Here is a 24,323-nt window from a genome sequence, read left to right as displayed (position 1 = left end):
TCTTCCCTTACTCCACCAACACGAATCAGATATAATCCTGCACCAGAGCTTTATCCCAGGCCTTGCAGAAATTATTTTAAAAGACTGCATATGGGAAAAATACATAAAGTTCTGACATGAATTCTAAATAATTTGATATTAAGAAAAGTAGAGTTTCAGTTCAATTCTCAGCTCCAGTTATATTCTCTCTCCTAAAAATCAAGAAACTCATTTCAAAATAACCAAGATGAATAAACACTCTTTCCAGCAGACCAGCAAATCAGGAAGATGGATATCTTAAAGATACGTGTTCAAAGTTTCACATCTCATTGCTGCCTGTAGTCCTCCAGTCTCAATCCTGACAACAGTCAATAGCTTTTATGAATAAGCATGTTCTGGAAGAGACGCTGGACTACGTGTCTGGATAAACAGGCAGATAAGACAGTAAAGAAATACAAAACGTCAAACATCCATTTACCACAGGTATCAGCCCGGGAGCTTGCAGTAATGTTTATGCAGATAAGAAAAAAAGATCAAAAAGAAAGCTATGCAAGTAGTTTGGTTCTATTATTTATTGTAAGATTTTGGCTTTGTAAATATAAATCAAACAGAAATGTACAGCAGTGCCAAGGAAATAAATTATATTTGATATCCATACATTAATATATTCCAGTAAACCAGACTAAGGAACAAATCTAGTCATAATTCAGTCAAGAATCTGTACAGAACCATACTATTAAATTTCTATGGTATGTGAAGAACAAAACAAGTTTAAGCAATACAGCTCTTCAAATCATATCAAAAGCAAAATAACTGCAAACTCCTAAAGTAATGTTACTAATTTATCATTGTTACAGCTTAAGAATGTAGCTACATCACATAAATTGCTTCTCCCTCATGTAGTATCTTTGAATCGCTCAATCTGAAAACAAAAAATAAAATCCAAAGCATATTACAAAGAGACAGCACTTTTATAGCAAAGGAGGTAGCAGACGGTGAAACAAGAAATAATATAATGGCATGAAGAATTATATGCATTTTGCATCGGACTTATCATTTATATGATAAACACACAAGTGTACAAAAAAATTGAGACACTCAATTTTTTCTCTTGAGGGAAAAAAAAATCTGTTTGGTATTCCAAAAGGGACTGCAGTAGACAGTAACAGCTAAAACGTAACTCATGCTACGAAATGCCTTCCTAACAATTTTGGGATGTTACAAGGTGCAGATCTACTTTAATTACGAATAGGGTAAATACATTCAGAATCCTACACGAGAGGCACATTATCACTATGAAAATTTGCAAACAAAATTCAGCTTTGCCTTTGCTGTACCTCATCCAGGGGGAGTGGTGGACTTCATTTTCTTTTTTGTAATTAAAAAAAGTCAGATTTCTCTTCTACTCAATTAGGTATTTTTCTGCAAACCTTCATTTTCAAAAAAGAATAAAGCAAACATCAGGGGCACTTAATTTCCTTCAAGTAATCCATCACGTTGATACAAGTTTTGCACCTTTAGTTCTGTGATGCCTCCAACATTCACGACCTGCTCGCTGCTGTTCTACTTGGCCATACTACCCGAGTACTTCTCTGGTGACTTCAGTTATTTTAGTCATTTTCCCACACCAAGAGCCTCTTCAGTTGTCCGGCTGATTTGCTATAAATTTTCATGGATTACAGGCCACCTCCCTGACATCCTCCCCATTCCTTGTTATATCTTGTTTCTGCAATCGTGGGAAAGGGATACGGGACATTTCATCTGTGCTGTGCCAGATTTTCTTGGTGGTCCTTACTTCCTTTTATTTCCCATTTGCCAACATCTCAAAAAGCCCAAAGATTTTCTACAAAGCAGTACCAATTAATAGATTGCAAATGATCTTTTAAATTACCCCCCAAAATGCTTTGAAAGTCTAGTGCATATAGTGAACATGAAAATGCTAATTACAAGGAACAAAAAATAAACTGGTTTGTGTTTCTAATTGGCCATGGCTACCAGCTAGAAGAGAGGAAGCAACAGAAGTACATATTGGAAAGCAAATTTGACTATTTAAAAAGGTAATACTTCTTTTTATTGGGAGTGTTTTAGCTGCTGTTTCAAATAAGCTTCATGAGGAAATGTGAAAAATTATATTCTCTCCATTTATTAAATTTTTTAAAAATATCACTATTTTTAATAATTACAATCTTAGACAAGGAAGTTTTCTTCTCAGTCTACTTTTTCTTGTTGCTTTTCTTTAGAAAAGGAGAAGCTTCTGTAAAATCTGTGCAACTATTTTGTGAGAAAGAATTAAAAAAGACTGCCTGACCTGATAAGCACTCTGGAAGAATCCGCTAAAAGTCTAAGAAATAGAAAAGCTGAGTGGCAAGAAGATTGCACTGACTATTTTGGTACTAAGACTCCTGTCTCATGTGCCACTCCTATCTGTTTTAAGCAGAAATGACAATGCCAGGCCAGTTGCTGACAGCCAGCTTCAACAGTAGAGCAAATAAATGTGTTTAAGAACGTCTGTCCTGCAGGTATGTCCAAGTTCAATTCCTGGCAGTGCTACGGACTTGCTGTGACACCAGGAAAGTTTCTTAACCTCAGTTAAGAAAAAAACGATATCATTATCTATATTCTTTAGCAGTTCATAAATTGTCTTCATTTTTGTAAAATAGAAAAAAAACCCAATATATACCTTCTGGTTATAGTAGTCTCTAGTCATTCTTGAAAGATGGGTATTCAGATTCAATGAGTGAACGCTGAAGAAGCCATTCCTGTTTAATTACACTCAAGAAAGAAATCCAAGAGGGTGTTTCCAAGCATAGGGCTCAAGTTCTAGGGCACAAGCACCCTCTGCGCTGAAGTCTGAAACCTGACAGTTTCTGTAAAAACAACAATATTCAGTTCTCTAAAAAGCTACGAGGGCAGTTCCAGATTTTATCGCGGTGTCGCTGATGACAACAGAACTTCTGATGTCATGGCAAAAAGTAAAGAATGGGCTATGAGCAAATGTACATCGAAATACAGTTCAGTCTTCCCAGAGAAGAGACGTTCACTCTAAATGAAGAAATAGCAGTAGAGTACTGATAAGAGAATTACTAGCAAGATTTGTTGTCTCTTGGTGAAGATTTTAAGGAAGATTTTTCTCTTGAGGGAGACAATGCTACTTCTCATGACGTTCTTTCACAAGTTATTAGCAGTTTCTTAATTTCAAAATAACATTCATTTAGTTACTAAGTACAAGATCTGCTACCTTTAATGTAGTACTTTCGTTAAAACTAATCTAAAAATCATAGTAGCAAGCGATTTCACGATTTCTATAGCTTAAGCACAATTTCATTTCCTGCTACTACAGGGGGACCATCAACTTGAAATTCCAGCCATTTTTATAGAGCCATTAAACAATTCAGTGTATTAAATCTGTTTGCTTTTACTTTTGCACTTGCCTTCATTTTTATCAAAATCACTTTCTCCCCCTCAGTTGCTCACACAAAAATAACATGCACTATTTCATACTTCTAATCTTCTATTCTTCTAGTGACAAAAGTATTGGTATATTATTTTCATCTGCATCTGGTCTTAGAAGCAGACCTGTCCTCAGAACACAATGGAAGTGTTTGCCTTAGCAAGTGTTCCCCTCTAATTTATACTCCAAAAGCCTCATAATGGAGCAAAGTGCTGATACTGCTATTTTACAGGGAGGAAATCATGCCACAGAGAAGTATATTCAAAATCTGTTACAAGCACAAAAGTGAGACAGCACTGACTGCTAAATCATTTCAGAAACCTGATGCGTTATTCTCACCTGCTCCACACAGAGCTGATGAAGCCAGTGGTGGCCAGTGCACAGCTCCTGAATCGCTCCTGGCTCAAAATATTTCAGGTGTGGTTTCCGTGATGCTGCCGGCCATGGATCTGGCAGCAGGGCCACGCTGATGCAGCAGTGGCTGAATAAATTCAAATTATTGGATTTGGAAGACACAAGGGCTGCTGAAGCAAACATCAATCTAGCCCTCAACGCTGAGACAAGTCCCATCCCGTATCTCAGAAGACCTCAGCTCTCCAAAGCATACAGTATGGGGGGGTTGGCTCTTATTCATGTAGGACTTTTAGCACATAATCCATAGGGTGAGTAAGTTTGGCCATACGTGCCCCATACAGTACACATTGAAAAGCAGCCATGACATGACATGCGTCTAACATAGACGTCATGACAGGTTCTTCCATCTGATATGCTAATGATCAGAAACTACAGCCTAGCTTCCAATCTGCATTTACTCAGCCTGGCTGTGTAGTCAACCTCACGCCAATATTGGTCTGTGGCTTAACTGGCTTTTTACTCTCTTCCATAGTCACCTCCTTCTAGACACATTTATAGAGCTCATAAGAACCATGAGGACCAATCAGACACATTTTCTGAATTCCTCGAGTATGACATGAAGCTACTCAAATACATGGATAGTCTAGGGATGAAGACGGAGAAGGTAACACAGGTTACAGCATAGTTTCAGCCTCTGTTGGAACGCTAGAGAAATGTCAACATCTAATTCACAACTAATCTAAATTCTAGCTTACTAATATAAGCAGACTGTAAATTAGAGTAATAAAGATTAGATATTTTTACTGACTCAGCAAACAGACCTTGATGTTTCAACCAGTTGCTTCCCATCCAACATATCTGTAAGGCCCACAAATATCGGTCATTTCTCTAAGTCAAGCTCTGACTAGAAGGACTGAGTATGCTATGAGGAATGTTGAGAAAGTTTCACTTTGAAGACAACATGAAGTATCCTGGGTCTTCCCTGGGGAACATTTATGTTGTACCCAAGGGAAGGAATCCTAAGGAGAAATGTGTCCTAAGCTTGGGGGCTCTCAAGGTAGGTGTTGGCTAATGGAATCCTTGGAGGGAATGGTCTCTAGCCTTTGGGATCAGAAACAAACCTCGACTGAGCAAGTTACAGGAATTAATTTGAGGGAGACAGACCACGTCTTTTCTCCTGCCTGAAAAGTTTACTGTAATCAATCCACTCTAACAGAGTAGAGAAAAGCAAACAAGACGGGCCAAGAGCTCCCACAGTACCTACAGCGCACGTATCCAACGTGGCCCAGTGTCCCTCCTCTACAGTCAATTTTGAGAAAGCAAGGAGAGGACAGCGGCAAGTATTCAGTGGTGAGTAGCTGGATAATGTTACTAGTGTTTTTTCCACAAGCAATCTTGCAGCCTTGAACGTTTTTATGCTCACAGCACTTTGTAAGACTTATTTTTCAGTTTTTCATTTTACAGTTGGGGAACCAATACAGAAAAAGCTGTGTTTGGAGAGCCCACCGAAGGTACCCAACTTCAGCATCACAATTACCAGGGTGTGCAATTTCAGAAGTCTGACAAGTGGTTTTAGCCCACTCTGCCCCCAGCGAAATCAAAATAATTACATCTAACAACTAACACTATCCAGGCTATTCTGCTGTGAATAGTCCTGGGCATCTCCAGTTAGCTTACAGCTCAATGCATTATTTTGGTGACTTTATGCAAAACAGAAATACTTCCCATCATAAATTTCTACTATAGACAAAAATAACATGAGCACGTTAAGCCGCTTTCGCTTGTCACCCCTGATGAACTTCATACGGCAACCAGACCAAAGCCCCCGCTGAGCCCCCGGAGCTGAATGTGAAACAGAAATATCACAAAAAACCACTGCCAGCATCCCAGAACATGACTCATGCTGCTTAAGTACCAAATCATTACATTTAGAAGATTCTCGTCTGGATATTCGGTATGGATAGATCAAGCTCTCTGAAACTACATTTGCTGAAGAAAGTAGACTGAGGCCTGACTGACTTGGTACAGCCTCCTGCTGCGCTGGGTAACTTCAGACAAGTCACCGCGTATCTCTGTATTACCATTTCCAAATGCAAAACTAATTACACTAATCCCCTTTGTGCAGCACTTAAACATCTATGGATGAAAAGAATTACCCTAAGAACTATTTACATTATTAGAGCAAAGAACTACAATACCATGTGGAAAGCCAGGGCCAAGTCTCTGCTGTCAGTTTATCCTCTTGACAGGTATGAACTCTAAGTTCAGAAATTACTACAAAACGCTCTTCGTAATTGACGGACCTTCCTGAGCAGAGTAAAATGGTGAACCGGTAAGGGAAAACCATTGAAATAATCCTGTTAATTGTCCTAAGGGCCGGATTTTCAAAGATGTCAAAAGGCAGAGGTGAGGTCTATATGTGGTAGGATTTTCAGAACTAAAACATTTATTCAAAGTCCCACTAAAATCAATGGAAGGTAAGTAGTGTAGCCTTCACAGACAGTCCCTGCAGCTTTAATCACTTTATTTATTGAAAATGTGACCCCAAGTAAACAAACTAAAAAGACATTGTTTGATGTTATTTGTATGACTGTTGTGGAAAACTTTGCTAGACAGAAATGTGACTTTTAAATTGCAGTTTAGCAACCCATAAATGCTAATGAAATCCCGTGCTGTCTGCCCTGTGATAATTTTTTCCTATTAAAAGCTTGTTCTTTTTTTAACCTAATAAGCACATCACTAGTCTAAGCACATTCATTGTTCAAAGTTTAAATTTATAGTTAAAATGAAAAAAGAGGTCCCCTAACAGTAACCAGAACTCTCTGGTTCTCTCATTATACATTAATTTTTCATGTATAGTCAAACTAATGAGCTACATATATGTCCTTGCACTTAAGAGAAGTCTTACGTCTTTGCAATGAGTAGGTATATAAGGTGCAGACTGACTGCCACTTTCAGTTTCCTCCCAACCATAACAATAAAACTCAGAGAACATCCAAAAATTCTGAGGAACAGCAAAGTAACCCAAAGAAAAGATGAATGTGAACTATACATATAAATTAAAAAACCTGCCTATTGGTAAATCACCCCTTTTTCTCTTTTTGAGTGACGGTGCACAGTTTGTCACAGTGACTTAAACCTGGCCACTAAGTACCTGAGGTCCTGCAGCCTTTTGTACAAACCACTCTAGTACTTCTTTACCAACAGATAGGTTTGAGTAATGTTACAGCACATGGTGAAGGCAGGGATGGAGCTCCAGACAGCATCATCTCCAATATCTCAAGTATTTCTTGACAACGTCGTGTGCTTTGGAGAAGTACTCTGTAGTAACAGTGGGAGATTCATCTTAGCAGTCTGATAGCAAATTTTGACACAGTCTCCAATTGACTTCGACAGTCTGCGTGGAAATGGCTGAACTGTTAAACCCTTCAGAAAACACACATGAATAGCCTGAAGCGTTTCAATGTGTTAATACAGAAGCAGACAACCCCCGGCATAAAAGTAAAAAAAACAAATTCTGCTTTAGAGGAAGAACACCAGAAATAAAATTTGGAGATTAAATAAAGCCTGCTGATTAAAAATTATAATTCTACCATGATTTGAGGCAGAAAATGAAGAAGGTCATTCATAAGAACATATGTATCTCCTGCAAAAGCCTCGGAGAAAGTGGCCTTGATGAAAGCAGAAATAGTAAACACCAAGCCCAAGACCTTAATGAGGCTAAGTGAGAGTTCAAACTCTTTTAGCCTTAGCAAATATTCCATAACAGCTTTAATAAATGATACAGAAGGGGAAAAAAAAAGGTAAGAAGCCACATGGATCTCATTCCCAGAATACGCAGCATGTGGGTGCTGGATGGCTTTCCTCACTGAAGTATTCCTGCCTCTTACCATAAAAAAAATCACAAAAAAAGACAACTAGAAAAAAAAAGACAAAAAAAGAGCCAACTAGACAGCGACTGCTAAATGGATAAGATCCCTGTCTGCCTCAGCACTGAAAGATGGGTTCTCAACCCTTTCACTTACACAGGACAGGCCGGCTGCTCTCACAAGAGCTTGTAATGGCGTTTTCAGTGGGCTGGATCCAGGAGAAATAGGTAAAATTATTTAAGCTGGGTTACCCAGGAGCTAAAGGAGGTCAGAATAAGTGATCAGTGTAGTTCTGCTAGGTAAGAGCTTGAAGGTTTGGTACTACTGTGTATCTATGACCTAAAGTGAAAAATATTTTTGTTGACGTTCTTTCCAAAAACAATGCCAACACAGATATCCCAAAAAACATTAAACAGACAAAAATAAATATAGGAAGAACCGCAACTTTCAAAAACACATGCATTGTCCTAAATCTCTCTTTTGCGTAAGTACATAGTACATTATGTACTGCTTCTATTAGCAAATGAAGTCATGTGAAAACAACTAACAATAAGGAACATCAATGTTAATATGCAAATTCCAAGATATTTTCAAAACCATTTTTCCATTTCTAGAAAAATAAAACAAAAACTCTCAAACTCTCTTTTTGTGAACAATCTATTTGAGATGAGTATGATTTCACTCATCATGTGAGTACAAGTACTATTCAAAAACAGTTTTCTTGAAAGCATTTTCAAAATAAAAACTGTTTAAAACTTTTTTCCGTGTATGTGTTCCCATATCTGTGTGGAATGGGGTACAGCTGGGCTGTGGATGAAGTGTCTCTAAGCAGACTTAAGTATTTTTGGAAGAACACTGGGACAGTTCTTGTAAATATTAGACTGCTATGGTTATGCAATATGGTCTAATACTGGATTATTTTGAACTCCTCTGGAAATCCATTCTAGGATAATATTGATAATTAATATCCATCAGTTTTAAGAGTAAGCTTGCAGCTTTAAAGTTCATATTTCTACAGAAAACTCTCCACAACAGGATGTGGCTTGGGTTCTTTTTTTCACCTACAGTAACACACAGCACGTTCTTCCTACTGTAATTTAAGCAGGATCCTGAGAGACTGAGTGGTAAATGATAAAATGTGCCTTTGTATATAGAAGAGGAACATTTCTGTGCCAGCAAATGATTGCCACGTGCAGATCTGTGATTGCCTAAGTCCTACTGACACGTATACACACCACCACATAAATTGACTGCCCCTCCCTTGTTGATACACATGTAAAATCCACGCCAAATAACCTTGTAAATACATATATATAGTTTTAACTAAAATACAAACAGGTATTATTTCTCCTACCAGTGAATTATAACCATTCCTGCTGCGCAATATATCATATGTTTAACAGTGCATTCTACTCGCCAACTTAACCCCTGCTGTACCAGTTTTGGCAGGAGTGTCTTCTATAAAGCACTCTTGAACTACACCTCGCCCCATGTTTCTTTTCTCATCCCTCCTGTAGCTATCTAGTTTTCTCACCTCTCCCCTTTGTCTCCATCACCCCTTTGCTGTCTTCTTTTACACTTGCACTTCATGGATGGCACTTTCTCTTCCATTTCATAAACTCTGGAAACTGATCTCTGCTATGAATGCTATTACTGAACATGCCACTTGGTATTTTTTCTGTACTGTATCGTGCCATACTATATTTATTCATGCACAAATACAAAATGTAATTTGAAGCAGTGATTTTTGTAATTTTTTTATCCCGTGCTGTTATTTTGCAAACTGACAAGTACATATGCATTACTATGTAAATGAACCACAGTAACAAAATCCAGATAAAACTTTACAGAAGTGTAGGTAGTCAGAATGCAATGACCCAAAGTGGATCTTGGCCAGGACAAGAGGGCAAGCATCCTTACTCTTCTGGAAAGTGTCAGCGACCATACAATGGCTTGGACAAGTCAAAATCATAACTACATAAAAATATACTTTAAATGAAATTTCCAAACACAGTACACCACCATCTATCCCCTTTTAATTACCTTGCATACCTGTCAAGGGTGCTAGAGCCTCATTAGCAAACACCTTCTCAGGGCTGCCTCCCACTGCAGCTTGCTGTAGCCCGAGACGCAGGAAGTGAAGGTCGTCATTTAAATTCAAGACAAAGCGACTGTAAAGCAGCACATTCTGCCCGAGATGTGGGGTTCCTGCAACGATGGCTAACCAGCAGCTCTCCACCGAGTTTGGCAGTTCAATTAATTTCATTAATTCAGTGGAACTCGGAAGAAACGCTCAAAAACAGGGCCGTAATTTCAAAATGTCAAGAGCTCTTTTGTTTCTTAAGTTTAGTAACACAGACATGAAAACGTTTGATGTCCATTGTAATATTATACTTTATTTATTTGCTTGATAGTCATCTGGCCACCACACCCACCAGAATGGACTGAACTCAATGGATACTTGTCAACTCTCCCACGCAGGGGGGCTGCAGCCTCCTTCACCCGCAGCTGGACACCCCGTCCCTTGATGACTCCTGAACTGTCTTTCAGCCACCCAAAACCTTTTTCAAAAAGCATCTTCAGCTCCTGAAAAAAACCTGCAAGTACGTTGCATTAACATTGACTTTTTGCTTTTGATATCACTCAATTCTTATTTTTCTTTCCCATGCAGCTGGGTTTCAACACCTTATTTTTTTTTTATTTAACCTTGCTGACTTGCCTTCCACGACTGAAGTCTCTATTTACCGGTAAAGAAATACACGGTGTGGACACAGCACATTCGTCTGAGCTTGCAGCATATTCAATGCTATTCCAAAAGAAAGGGAGAAAAAGCATCAGAGCCCTATTTAACCTGCCTTGCTGCACTGAGGTCTTACTCAGCAATGGCATTCATAAAACCTTCAGTCAAATTCCTCCTCTACGCTCAGACTCCTCATGTATATACATCACGGCATGTTAAAGAAAGGAATTGCATCCCAGAGTGCCCAGGTGAAAGTATAACAAGAAGTTGTACCAAAACTGTCATAGACTAATATAATAAAGCAGAGGAGTTGTTAAAATAGTCTGAGAGTGAAACCATTGAATAATGGTTAAGAAACCCTCATTTGACGAAGCTTTCAGTGTACATCAGGAAAGCACAAGGAAATAAGCCTAGGGATCCAGACGCAGACAGACGGAATCAGCATCTCTGGACTCTAAGCTTTCATTTAACAGGAGGAAAATACAGTTCCCATCTTCATATGAAACATGACTTTCTTGTTCCACCCGCATTCAGACAGACTAAAACAATACCTCAGAAGAGCACGAACTTTCCTCCTCATCTCTGTAGGGAAATAACTGAAACGCACATGGGTGACCCTTTAAAAACCACTGCTGCCAAGTGCATCACTGCCAAAGAATTTACCGACTCTTTTTATACAAGACCCTTGCCTATCGCATACCAAGAAGAGGTTTATTTCATTGTGAGTAGCTCCCTCTCAGAAAATACAGGACACTTAAGAGCATCACGACAGTCTTTTCCTCCACTTTTCACTGCCACACATTAGCTGTTGCCACATTTATTTCCCTTTTTATATATCTTGATCACTGGGATTCTACTATTGCAGCACTTGCAGCCTAGGAAATCAGTTTCCTCCTGCTGCTGAATACCTAAAATACAGAATTCTCCCACTTTTTTACATGATTACTTAAAATTAAAGAATAAGCCCTTTTTTTAGAGTATTTTTTATTTCAGAAAGTTATTTGGGGTTATAATTTTAAAACGTGGCTTTCATTTTCATGCTCACAAACTACGTCTGTTATGAAAATACTTAATAGCAAGCTGCTGCCTAATTAGATGACTTAATGTTGCAAAACTCTGTATTTAAAAGCAAAAGAACTGCCAAAGAAGATCAAAATCAGATTTTTTTTCCTTTGTTTGCTGTGATGTGCATTTTTTTCTAGTTATATTATGTACAGAAAAGAAGAGCTGAATGATAAGACCGAGAATTCACATTGTGTTTTCCTTTATACTGTTTATAAGTTAACTGGGATGTTTATAGCTTGTTTTCTTTTTTCTTTTTTCTTTTTTTTTTTTCAAAAGTGATATTTAGAAGCCAATAACCCAAAGGATATTACGGAACTCTTTAACAGTGTTCGATAGGTAGATGACCTAGCTGTGGTGTGATTAAATAATCTAACTGCTGGATCAATGAATGCAGCATGAATTAAAATGGCTGCAAGCTTCTCCAAGCATAAGATTAGAGATCCAAAAAAAAGGTTTCTTTTACTTTTTATTTTACATTTCAAAGAAAATATAACCATTTATTTTAAGAAAAATGATCCATGTTTTCCTGACAGAAATAATAGAGTATTATTCTAACGTATGGTGACTAAACCGTATATTTTTATTGTCAAAGATCTGACTACATTTTGCCATTCTCATACTGAACAACGTCATTAAAGGAAAAAGCAGTCTCTGCTCAAGAAACATAATGGTGCTAGGATCTGGTCCAAAGTGAACTGTTATCTCACGCGTGAAGATAATGAATGTTAATTTAAAATAATGTTCTTTCAACTCCAGGGTTTTTTTCATATAATCAATCAGGCCTGAAAATATGTGCATGCGCTCTCATTCTCACACGCTCACGCTCCCTGTCACTCATACATAAACACTTCATTATATATTCTCATTCCCAGATATTCAGAAGAAAATCTTCTGCAGGTGTAAACTAACATTGCTCCTCTAAAGCCAACAGTGCTGCACCAAATTACGTCAGCAGACACCGGTCCTCTCGCACGTATACTGTGACGTGCACACCGACTTTCACTTAATGTGTATTTCAAGCCAAACTCTCCCTTTCTTCCTTTCATACGTGCATTTCCCAGCTCTTATTTGCTCTCAACAGACAACCGCTATGGCCTCTCATTAACTCGCCCCTCAAGGTCTCTTATCTCCACCACATACCGCGCGGACATGCAGGTATACACAGCGCTCTTCTGCAACCGAGGAAGGAGCTCTTGGTAAATGCTAGAAGAGAAAGGGCGCTGCAGTGGGAGGCTGCAAGGCATCCGGAGAGGACACAACAGGCTTGACCTAACAAGGAGTACATTTTAACATTAGTAGCTAAAATGTTCAGTTATTACAGTAAACAGAATTTAAAACATTCCAAAATGGAATAAATAAAAATTCTGCATGTGTAAAAGCAGAAATCATGATCTAAATGATTACTGTTTAGGAACTAGTATGGGAAAAAAAGTATTCTATAGCTTTCTACATCATAAAATTGGCTGATTTTTGGCACCTGTTTAGGAGACATTTGAGATTGGCAATGGCTGGAGACAAGACTCTGGATTACATGACATGCTAGTTTGATCAAGAAATGCAGTTCTCATGTAAGAAGAGCCAAGTGGAAATTTGGATACCATTCCTCCCCACTGGCCCAGGAAACACTGTAAGTGCTTATCCACTAACTTGGCAGAGCAAACCACGTTCTGCTTCTGGGCTCCTTGGTGCACCTGTACTCAAAGCATCTGCACCCTCAATTAGCTTTAGCTGATATTTATCAATATTTCTTGTACCGCTATAAGGGACAAAAATCATTCCATTTTATTGAAAGCTACATGTCTTCAGAAATTAGTGCAACAAGTTAGGCGTATACTTGGATGACTTGTAAATGGGTTGTTTTTATAAAACTTCTTAAAACTATTGAGAAAAAGAATGTCAGCATGGATTAGAAAACCTAATAAAACTGGCACCTGGAGATACTTGACTGATAATCCATATTTCCTAAAAGGTACAAGTTGACTAACAAGAGGAGATCTCATGTCTGGAGTCACAGAGAAGTTCGGAGTATGCTTCCAATTAGGAGGTTTTATAAAGAAGCCCTCTGGGAGCCAGCGCAGTGGAAAGTGCACAGGAAAAGGAAGAATCTCTTTCTTACAACAAATATTTCCTGTAAGTCTATTTACTTCAGGTCAGTGTTAAGAAGAAGAAGAAAAAGAAGACAAAGCTACAAAACTGAAAGCTGCAATTACAGCTTGAGAGTATCCATGTTTCTTGCTTTCCAACACTGTCAGTCTAAAATGCTTCCAGGTGTGCATCAGCACTCTCCTTCAAAAAGATATGCCAGTGAGCCAGTGAAATAAAAGATTTTTTTTTTTAACAAGCAAACAAACAAACAAACAAACAAGATTTTAATATGGCAGCTTTCAAATAACGGGACGTTACATTCTAGTCAGACCGATAAGGGGTCAGGCACCGTGAGTTACCAATGAGCAAAGTGTACACATCCCTTCTCACTCTTCCCCACATTTCACCAGGAAAAGTTTTCAGAAAGCTATTTTCATTGGTTAAAAAAAATTAAAATTCTCCTTTTCTATTGAGCAACTGTTAGTGTCAATGCCAAATTAGTCAGTGTGCCGTACTATCTTCAAATGTCAGCTTGCACGTGATGACTGACACTGAAACATCCAGCTTCCTGAGAAAAGGTTTGTGCAGTCAGTTCTTAGGAACGTCCTAAAGTCTCAACTACAGTTATATGAAGCTAAAAATGGTGCCAGTCTGGTTCCTATGAAAACAACTAGTAACAATTCTTTGCTTTAAATTAATACAGAAGAGGGAAAAAAAGGTGTTCTGAGATTTCTGAACTGCATAACAAAGAAAGAATAGAAGCACAAGGTGAGAACATTACTCTTTCTAAACTCCTTGTTGCACAGCGCAGAAAAGGACTGCCCAGATTTTGCAGGTAAATACTAACGAACAGGATGAGTCAAGGTAATTTTCAAAATTCACAGGTTTTAAATGTATGTTCTGTGATTAACAAAAAATAAAATCAAATTGTGTGATTATTAAACTTGCTTTCACGGACATGATTTCCATAATTTTGAAACTATGTTAAAATCCTCAGTTTCCTGACGTATCTGTTTGCTAGCTTTCCTAATGTAAAAATAAACCTTTCTTCTCATAATAGTATCAGCTTTTCCAGTAAAAATCTTTATATTTCTTCTTTTACCAGTTTCCTTTTTTTACAATTAAGGCTTTCTACAAGATACAGGATTTAAGATATACAGAAATTGTTAAAAGTCACTAACAGAAAAATGTTATCCCTGTTTCCTCTGTTCATAGATACTGTAAATTCCTTCAAAACTGATATACATGTAGGAAAAGTGTCTTAACTTCAATGGGAACAATCATCAATATAAAATCTAGCAAGTGCAAAGATAACAATAGTCATACTGTTGATATTCAAAAGGCATGAATACGTAACCTTGCATATACCAGTAAAAGGATCAAAAATATAACATTATGTAAAGTTATACAGTCGAAACAAATTGTAATTGTGTTCTTCTTTGAATATTGGAATTGTACATAAAGTTTTAATTTTTAAAAATGTTTTATGAAAATAAACTTGATTCCTCAGTATGTTCCAAGGCCTATGCATTTTTATGCCTGAGGGAAGCAAGTGCTTATATGATGAAGGTCTCCGTCGTTATATTAATATTAATCTATTGGTAAAAATGAAATTTCTACAGTGAACATCATCAGTTTTCATCAGTGAACAATCCGTGGCCTGTGATTACATATTATGAAATTGCAGTTCTTTTGTTTTGATTTTGTACAATTTTGAACCTGAATCTTAAGCAATTGTTCGGGGAGAGGGGATTATGCATGAACACTGGGTTTACGCTTGTCCCTGAAGTCAGTGACAGCTCAGCAGATACTGGTCACAAAATTAACAACCAACCAGAAGGAAAACTGGAGAAACAAAACCCCCACCATTTTGAGGTAAAATTTCCCCTTTAATTTGTGCATGCGAATGCACATGCTGCAATGTTATGCAAGGCACAGACTATCTCCTCTTCGGAAGTTTTCTTTTACTGGCAACGACACCAGGAAAATAGTAATAAGGCACGAAGAGCCAATGCAGACTTGGCTGTTCCTTGGATTTTGACTTGAGAAGCATCTGCAATTGTAAACAGGTATCTGTAGTGCAAGATCCTCTTACTGAATGCATAAATGTTGTGTGAGACTTAACAGAAAATGATGATAGCGTGTTAAGAAAGATAAAGCTCTCGTCTCTCAGATCTTGTCAAAGATTTGTTGAGCAATAAACCTATCTTACATCCTTTTAATTTATTTTTCACCCTATATTATTTCTAGCTACTTTGGGATTCTGCTAATCATTTTCTCTCAACTCCATTTTGTTTCACTTCATCGCTTTTCTAAAACGTTCCAATAAAACCTAACGTTGAAAGAGAAGAATCACTCTGCTAAAATTAGTGAACTAAGTACCATATCCCATGTGTCGCTGCATGCGACTCCCATCCACCTATCTTTAAAAGACCAGATAATAATGCCGTGCTCAAAGTGCACAAGATCAAAGTACAAATATCCACTTTCCAAAATGCTGCTTTTGAGTACTACACCTACTAGGAGACTCCTATGGTCTGTAACTAAAACATCAGTTAAGTTAGCTGCATTAAAATCATATATTTGAATATAAGGCAAGTTGGTTTCACGTTTATTTTTAACATACTAACAAAGGAAAAGGAAATGGAGCATAGGAGAAATGAGAGGTAAACAGCAATATGTTTAACTCGTCTTTCTTTAAATTACTAGATCTCAAGTCAATAGTATTCTATTATGGACAAAAATTAATTAACACAGTGAGACCAGTTCTTTGCATGCAAAGAATGCAATTTCCACAGAAAAGGTGAATGGGATGTTACTGGTATTTTTTTCAGGTATGCTTGACTTCATTTTTTTAACCAATAAGTGGATTTTAGCACTTCAGATTTCACTGTCTCTGGTGCTAAAATTATTTGCTAAGAATTAGTTTTATATCATACTACAATTGAGAGTTGTATGAAGAGTGATAATCATTAATTCACAATGTTTTTTTCTGCAATTATTTAATCTTGGAATTTAACACTGAATATAGTGTAGAGGTATATGCAAAGATATTCTGACTGTTGTACACTGGTAACAGTATTTTACTTACATTTTAAAATATTTTTGTAATTTTGAAATTACAAATATTATGGTGCTGCCATCTTAACCAATAATGTGCTTTAAACTCAAATTACACGACTCCATACTTTAACAGCAGAAACTTCTGCACTTCAGTGAAGTGGAAAATGAGAGACTGGAAGAAAATCAAAACCAGTCGTTTGTACACAAAACTCCCAATAACTACACTTTGGATTTACCCATGTGGTAGAGCTATAGGATCAGGCTCTGACGGGATATCGCCAAAGCTGGCTGACCTAAAATTAGACGCCATGAGCTTAAATTTGGGTTCATGGGCATGTCACAGTGTATCACCACTGTGCCTGCTGTGGCCTGCCCACAAAAGACCCTGCTCATCTCAGGGAGAAAAAAAAAACAGAAGACAGACATAAAAAATATTAATGGAATCTCACTAAAACACTACAAAAAAACCAGCATTTAGCAAAGCTTATGATCCAAGTTAGTTCACCCTTTAATAACTTGTGTATTTAAAGAAATTGATTGCAGCCATCTTGCATCAAACCACATTTTAAACCGTGTTAGTACGAATTCAGACACTCGATGAAACAGTGTAATTAGAGCAAGTAACTTACTTACTCCTTTTGAAACAAATATAATGCTAAAAAGCCATTTTGCAGTTATTTGTCTAGTTTTACCCATAAAAAAAGATTCTTTGTATAGTTCAATATTCACAGCTTAGTTAAAAATAAATAAACAACAAGAGTTCGGACTTGCTCAATTAACTTGATGGCAGACGTTGGCTTAAACAGATGATAAAACTACGTTTAAAGACTAGAATTGAAAATCAGGAAAAAAATCGGCTCAACCCAGCCGTGGCGTGGCAAGGAGATGGATGCAGAGAGGCCTCTGAAATCAGAGTTCTGTGTGCCACAGGGGCTTACCCCTTCAGGCTCGAGGCCACAGCATTTAGTATACTGTACACCCCCACTCTGGTATTTATCAACCTCCTTCCTGTTATCTCCACTACACCCAGGAATGAAGGGGTTTTTTTGAGAAATGTTATCTTCCACCATTTAAAGAAAAAGTTGAGCTTTATTTCAAGAAAAAGGTTTCCACGCTTGTTTTGCATTTTATATAGATGACAAGATACTCTTTCACCAATACTGAATTTACATCTTTATACTGCACTGAAAATTACCGAGAACTTTTTTTAGGAATGTAAGAGTTAACTTATTAAGTAATTCCTGCAAAATGGAATCATTACCTCATCTTATAAACTACCTCTTTTGCAGGCTATATTCTCCCGACTGGCAGATTAAACTTTAGAACAATAACCCAATTATGGGCTAAATTTACATTCAGCTGATCAAAAATCATCCAGAACCTGACAAGACCAATCTTTGTTCACAACATTTAGCGCAAGCAACACTGACAGACTAAAATGTATGTGCCATATAAAAGATGACATATGTTGCACTGCCCAGCTACCAAGGGCACCACGCTCCAAGTACCACGCAAGTACTATGGGGGTGTTCATCACATCCTGAGACTGAAAAAACTCAACAAAAACCAACACAAAAATACCTCTGCAGATCAAGAACATGATCAGACATTAACTCCTAAACAATCACTGCAAGAAGGATGGCTAAAGAAAGTCCTATTACATGGAAGGAAAACAATCCCAATTAATAAAATCAGTCATTAGGACTTGAAATAAATGTACATATTTACTGGATAGACATGGGAAAAAGAATTGCTCCAACAATTCTGACCTAACTCTTGCAAAAAAATAAAACCCATCTACTTTTCCTCATTCAGGAAAGTAAATTCTTGTATGCACCTGGCCACTAATTTAAAACAACTCAGCATTTTATGAACCAAATTCACCACTGGTGTGAGACACATACACTTTGCATGGATTAATTTTGTTTATAGTTTGACTTAGTATTTGTAACAACCTACATTATGAATAAAAGATTTCTTCTACTGACACATATGGCACTCTAGAGCTAGCTAAAAAACCATTTAAGAAGAAAATCAGAAGTTTACTGAAGACGTCTTCCATTGCCCTCTTTCAGACAGATTCACTGCCTGAAGCCCTTACACGCTTCCAGAGCTAAACGCTCTGAATGACTGTGGAAGGCTGTAACTATGAAAACTAGTTAGAGGTATGTCCAAAATTTGCAAACTTTAGTTGACTAAAGTTGGGTACTCAATTCCAAAACAAGTCTCCCAATTCCAAAATTTCCCCTGATTCTCAAATTGTGTGAAATGAGACAATTTTCTAACAAACTAGACAATGAGAGCTTTAGATACCTACAATTAACACCTTTAAGTGTTGTCTTTTATCTATTTCTTTTTGAAGTATTTCATCCCAGTTCAGAGACTGCAGCTAGCACAGTTCAGTGGTCCTCAAGCTGCAGTTCACCAGTAGAAATGCACAACAGTCTAGATGTAGCCTAAGCCACTTCAAGGTGAGTTTGAGGCCAAATTCATGGTCCTTCCACATCATTTTCTTCACCAGGAGCACCATGTCACTAACAGCACCCCGTAGGTCATATTTACCTGCAAGGTGGAAATGCTAAGCACGCTTCACAGCCTTTCACCATCCCATTTGCTCTAGAGATGACATTAGACTGAAAAGATGATCCAGGCTTTTCCCCTGCAGAAGCCTCAAGTCTTTCCTAAACAGTCCCTTCTACTCTTTGCTGGAAGGGCAGGCGGGACCCCCAGGCAACCTGAACACCAGCTGCATACAGACTACTTACACCTACAAACAGTACGGACACACAGCAGCAGATTACAGCAGCCACATATTGTGCACACAGCAATTACAGTCATGAAATTCTTGTTACTTCTGTAGTGCTCAATTTTTCCTGAAAAGTTAGGACGTATTGCTCTCACTCACAATACATAAGAACTAAGACAAACTACTAAGAATTTTAGTCCTTGGTGAACAGACTCAATTTTTTTTTTACATTTATATTTAAAAATAATAGCTGTAAGTGCTTGCTTAGATTAAAAAAAAATAAATACACCGGTTTAACTGGTACGGAGGGCACTTCCCTGTTAAATTAGTGCTATAAAGTTCCAAACTGTGGAAGAAGACCACCAAAGTCTTAAGATCCCCACCCAACATCCATACACTCACAACTCCCCTTACATGGCTGACTTCATCAGTAGCTAATTTCCGTCACGCTATCCAGCTCATGAGATGGAGTGGAAGAGTCATTTTCCTCACTTAGGCCTTTGGTGCTGAATCCGATACCAAATATCAGTTGCAGATGCCTCTTCCTGATGGCAGAGACCACCATCCACAGCACAATCAACAAAGAGTCACCAACACAGTAACTTTTTTTCCCCACTCATTAAAACCAAACTCACCATCAAAAGATAAAGTGCTCTCTGCTGTACTATACAGCCCGTGAACCCTTCCCTTCCCCATACCAATATCTGGTCAAAGCAGAGAGAGTTTGTTTAGGCATGGAAAAGCTGCCATTAAACATAAATCCACGCTGGGAATTATTCTGTGAGTACTTTCACTTTTATACGAACGTGCAGTCAGCAAACAGTCTTCTTCCCTAAAGACTTTCTGTAGCACGCTCAGTATGGTTGATAACAAAATTAAAAAAAAAAATAAAAAACTGTGGAGACATGCCAGGACCTTCATGCTGAAGGATGAGGGACTAGAAAAACCCAAGGGACTGCAACCTGAACCACAAACTGGCACTTCCACTCCCACTCTTCCCCCCTCCTGACACCTGTCTCAGTGATCACCCCTAAAGAATTAAACAATTTCCTACAAAGAATAGCAACAGAAGTAAGAAAAAAAAAATAAAAATCAGCATATCTAGGAAAATAAAGCATTTTCTACTTTTGGTCATTTCCACTGCAGTAAGATCTTCTCAAAACAAATAGTATTACTCCTACAATACAGAGACCGTGGCAGATGATTCCGGGATGTTAAAATGCCAAATTATACTATTATAAAACCAACCAACACCAAATTAGTTTTTTACCCCTTTTCCTCTTCTCAAGCCACCCCAGCTCTAGCCTTGGTAAAGTTCCGTTTGCCATGTTTGCAGAAGACAAAAAACAAATTCCCCAAGCCTGCTGTTTTCAGGATAAGCCCCAAAAGACACACAAAGTTTCCCAAGTCCTTAACATCAGTATTTTACAGGGGGACTGTTCTCTGAAGGTCAGGAAAGCGCGCTGAAGCTCCCCATCACCCTCACCATAGGAAACCCCACAGCTACGCTTGCATCCCTCCCCCGTCAGAGAAAGGAGAGAGGACAGACAGGCCTCTGGAGAGCCCCTGAGTTAGGGGAACAAGGAAAACACCTCACAAAGTGAACCGAGTGGAGTTATTTGGAGACACGGTGTCGGGGATAGACACACACAAAACCCCCCCAAAACCACCGAAAGCAAGCCCCTCGGTAGTTCATATTCTCCCGAAAACCGACCGCCGAGTCCAGCGGGGCTCCGGGAGGGCCCTTTCTGCCCGGGGGGAGAGAGTGAGCCGTTCGGGGAGGGCTCCGGGAGGGCCCCGGCCCGCAGCAGCCGGTCCGCCCGCACGCCCCTCGCCCGCAGCGGGGGGAGACGGAGGAAGTGAGCGGAGAAATTGGTCCCTTCCCCCGCTCCCCGCGCCCTCACCCCGGAGCAGATGGGGACGGCGAGGAAGCCGCCGGGGCCGTGCCGGCGGCCGGGGCGCTCCGGGAAGCTGGGGACGCCCGGCCGCCCTCTCGGCGGAGCCGGGCGGTGAGGCCGTCCCCGCTGCGGGGGTGGCCCAGCCCGCCCGCGGGGAGGAGGGCCGGGGCTCTAAGTTCACCCCTTTCCCCGTCCCCTCCTCTGCCCCCCCGCGGGGAAGGGGAGCCATGGCCCTTCTCCCGCCGCGGCCGGCCTGCGGGGGCCCGCCGTCTCTCTCCTGTGGCGACTCGGCGCTGTCGAGCAGCTGCCATTACTCGGGCCGAGACCCGTCCTCCAAGCAGACATCCCCCCACCCCAGCGAGGAAACGCGGGGGCGGCGGGGGTGTGTGTAAGGGAAAGGAAAGCGGGTGGGGGGAACTGGGGAGCAAAGCGGTCGCCCCGTGTGTGGGAGAAGAGCGGGGCCGGGGGGGGTGAGGGGGCTGAGGCCGGGCCGCGCCACACCCCGCGCGGCCTCGCCTCTCACGCGAGTCCCCGGCTCGCCCGCTCCCTGCAGGCCCGGGCGGAGCACTGGAAGCAGCGATTCTCTCCCACCCCGCCGCCATCCCCTCCCGCCCCGACCCCGGGCTGGCTGCAACTCGGCACGGGGGGCGCGGGGGACCAGCCGCCGCCCCCTCCCAGCCGAAATCCGACCGGGGAAGGTGTGAGGACAAAAATAATCGCCGTTAATAATCACACGCGCTCGGCCGCCGTCCCCTTCTCCTCCTCGATTTCCAAGCGGGCTGCCAAGTAATCCTGCCCACTCCGAAAAATGAAATAATAATAATAAAAAATCCCGCCTTCCATCTCCCCCCCCTTCTCCCGCGGCCCCACACATTTTATTATGAAGTATAATTGCTCCCCCCCCCCCCCCCCATATGGCACCCCGCCGGGCAGGATCACCCCCTCCCCGGGTGCCCAGCCCTTCCCCTGTCCCCTCTCCCCCATCTCCTTGGAACAGTGTGTACATGATTTTGTAGTTTTTTTAAGGCGCCATGTTTATAATCCTCCATCATATTAAAAAAAAAAAAAAATTCCACCCAGCATGAGACGCGGCGCCTCCCGCACCCCAAAGCCGGGGAGGCAGACACAGAAATATCCACAGGGCTGTAAATTCACCCCCACCCCCCCCCGCACACACACCCCTCCTCCCCAGACTTAAAAGTCTCTCTCACCTTGTGCTGCTGCCGCTGCTTCTGCTGCTGCAGGGGGGGAGAAGTTAAGCCAGGGGAAACTTTTCAATCCCTTCCCCAGGCCGCTGCTGCCTCCTCCTTCCACATATTTTTTCCCTCAGAGTTTTATTGTGTCTGAATTTTCTCTCTCTCTCTCCTCTTCTGTCTGTCCACAGTTCAGGTTTCTGGGGTAAACAGGGTTTAGGATGGTGCTAGGGATATTTGGGAGAAGGAGAACTCTAGTGGTGTCTGCTGGAGTTGCTGTTTGTTTCTTTTATTATTTTTTTTTTTAATAATGCATTTGAAACGGATCTTTAACTATTTATTATATATGTATTTTATCATACTCTTAGGTCTGGATCTTATCTTATTGCAGAGGAAGAATGTGCTGCTTATCTGGCCCTGGTACATGCAAATCCCTCCTATCATGAAGTCCAACTTGGAGAAATTGCAGATAATGTTTTCAAAAGTGGATACTCACCTTGAGCAATGGAAACTAAAACATATAGAATCAGTGGTCTGTCTCAGAGTTGGCTATATCTCTTATATATATGTTGCAAGCTGTAGATCCACACTTTCACTGCAGGATTGGGAGATATATAGTAATAGGAAATACATAACTTTATAGGTTTGCATATATATATATGCAAGTAGCAAGAAAACATGTACATTTATCCTGTTTTTATTTGGACTTTGAAATATTATTAATAATAAATGTCTAAGAAAATACATTCTAAAGTTTCTGAAATCGTTCAGGAATTATTTAATGGAAAAGTAACATACTTCACAATTAATTAATCTTGACCATAAATGTGACATATTTTATCAAAATACACTGTAAGCTTAGTTCTATGAACATTTATGCATACAAATAATTTTATTCATATGAGTAGTCATTGGTATTACTAAAAGAGTTTTGGACTGCTAATGATGAAAAAGATGCATCCATTGTGCCTGGTCAGTCAAAAATTTAACAGAGTTTGCACACTGAACAGTGGAATTTTCTCCAGTGTGTTTAGTAAATAAGATTTCTAGTAGTGTCTAAAAGTAGTTTCTTTGAGACTGCTGCATCAGTACTTTACATCCTCTTTTAAAAATAAAATGCAAATAAGAGTTTGTTGCACAGCAGTGATAAAGCTTTACTTCTATTACGTATTTAAATATGAAAGAACATTTTACATTATCGAAAATAAATAGATAGGAAAGAAAGTGCTGGTAGTCTGCTTTCAAAGGGTCCTTGAGGGGTTGGGCAGATAGCAAACAGTGGCACTATAATTTATTAACTGCATTATATTGCTTGTATTGATAAAAAGCAAATGAAATTTACAGGCAATTCTTTAAGTAAGAAGGGATTTACCATCAGTATAATTACAAAAAGGCTACTTTATGTTAAGCATTTAGTTGTGATGTTTGGCTCTGATTTTGTTAAGGCATGTAATTTTCAAAAGAAGTTTGATAGAAATATATGCCAAGTTTCCATGGGATATTGCTGGCTTGGCTGTCTTAGCTTTCTTTGAAACCTTCTCTATACAAATTGCATCTGAGCTATATTTATATATGAAAAGTTTGGGTCTTTATAGTTTCTACTGTTTCTACCGTTTCTACCATGCAGTCAAGCTCACAGTTCTGCCCAAGCTGGCGTGGTTAAGGTGCATCCAGAAGCAAAGAGAGGAGAAGCGTAGCTCGCAGCGTACATAATCAGCTTTAACTCTTCAGCCGGAACAGCCAGGTATCCCCTATGACTGGGTTGGCCGGGGGAATCTGGCACAACTCCAGAACAAAGCTCCAATTCCAGTCTCAGGTTCTTCAGTGAAAAAATGTATTACTCTGCCGCAGTGCCTTCTCCTTGCCTATGTAAATATTTA

At 39.7% G+C, this 24,323-nt stretch overlaps 1 protein-coding gene across 8 annotated transcripts in view; it reads right to left on the bottom strand.

Moving 5' to 3' along the window:
• ZMYND11 (zinc finger MYND-type containing 11) overlaps positions 1 to 22,689 on the bottom strand; it is a 107,240-nt gene extending 84,551 nt beyond the window's left edge. For 4 of the 8 annotated variants that reach the window (XM_074574152.1, XM_074574156.1, XM_074574154.1 and 1 more), the window contains exon 1: positions 22,462 to 22,689. The gene's annotated coding sequence lies outside the window, so the exon portion shown is untranslated. Of the gene's footprint in view, positions 1 to 21,983; positions 22,002 to 22,461 lie in introns of those variants that run through there. The other 4 variants (XM_074574155.1, XM_074574157.1, XM_074574160.1 and 1 more) reach the window with 3 other exon arrangements.
• Between the last annotated feature and the right edge of the window lie 1,634 nt (positions 22,690 to 24,323).

The sequence above is a fragment of the Larus michahellis genome, chromosome 2 (assembly GCF_964199755.1).
Source record: "Larus michahellis chromosome 2, bLarMic1.1, whole genome shotgun sequence".
Lineage (NCBI taxonomy): Eukaryota > Metazoa > Chordata > Aves > Charadriiformes > Laridae > Larus > Larus michahellis.
Note: the sequence above shows the minus strand (reverse complement) of the source record. Positions and strands in the feature narration are given on the sequence as shown.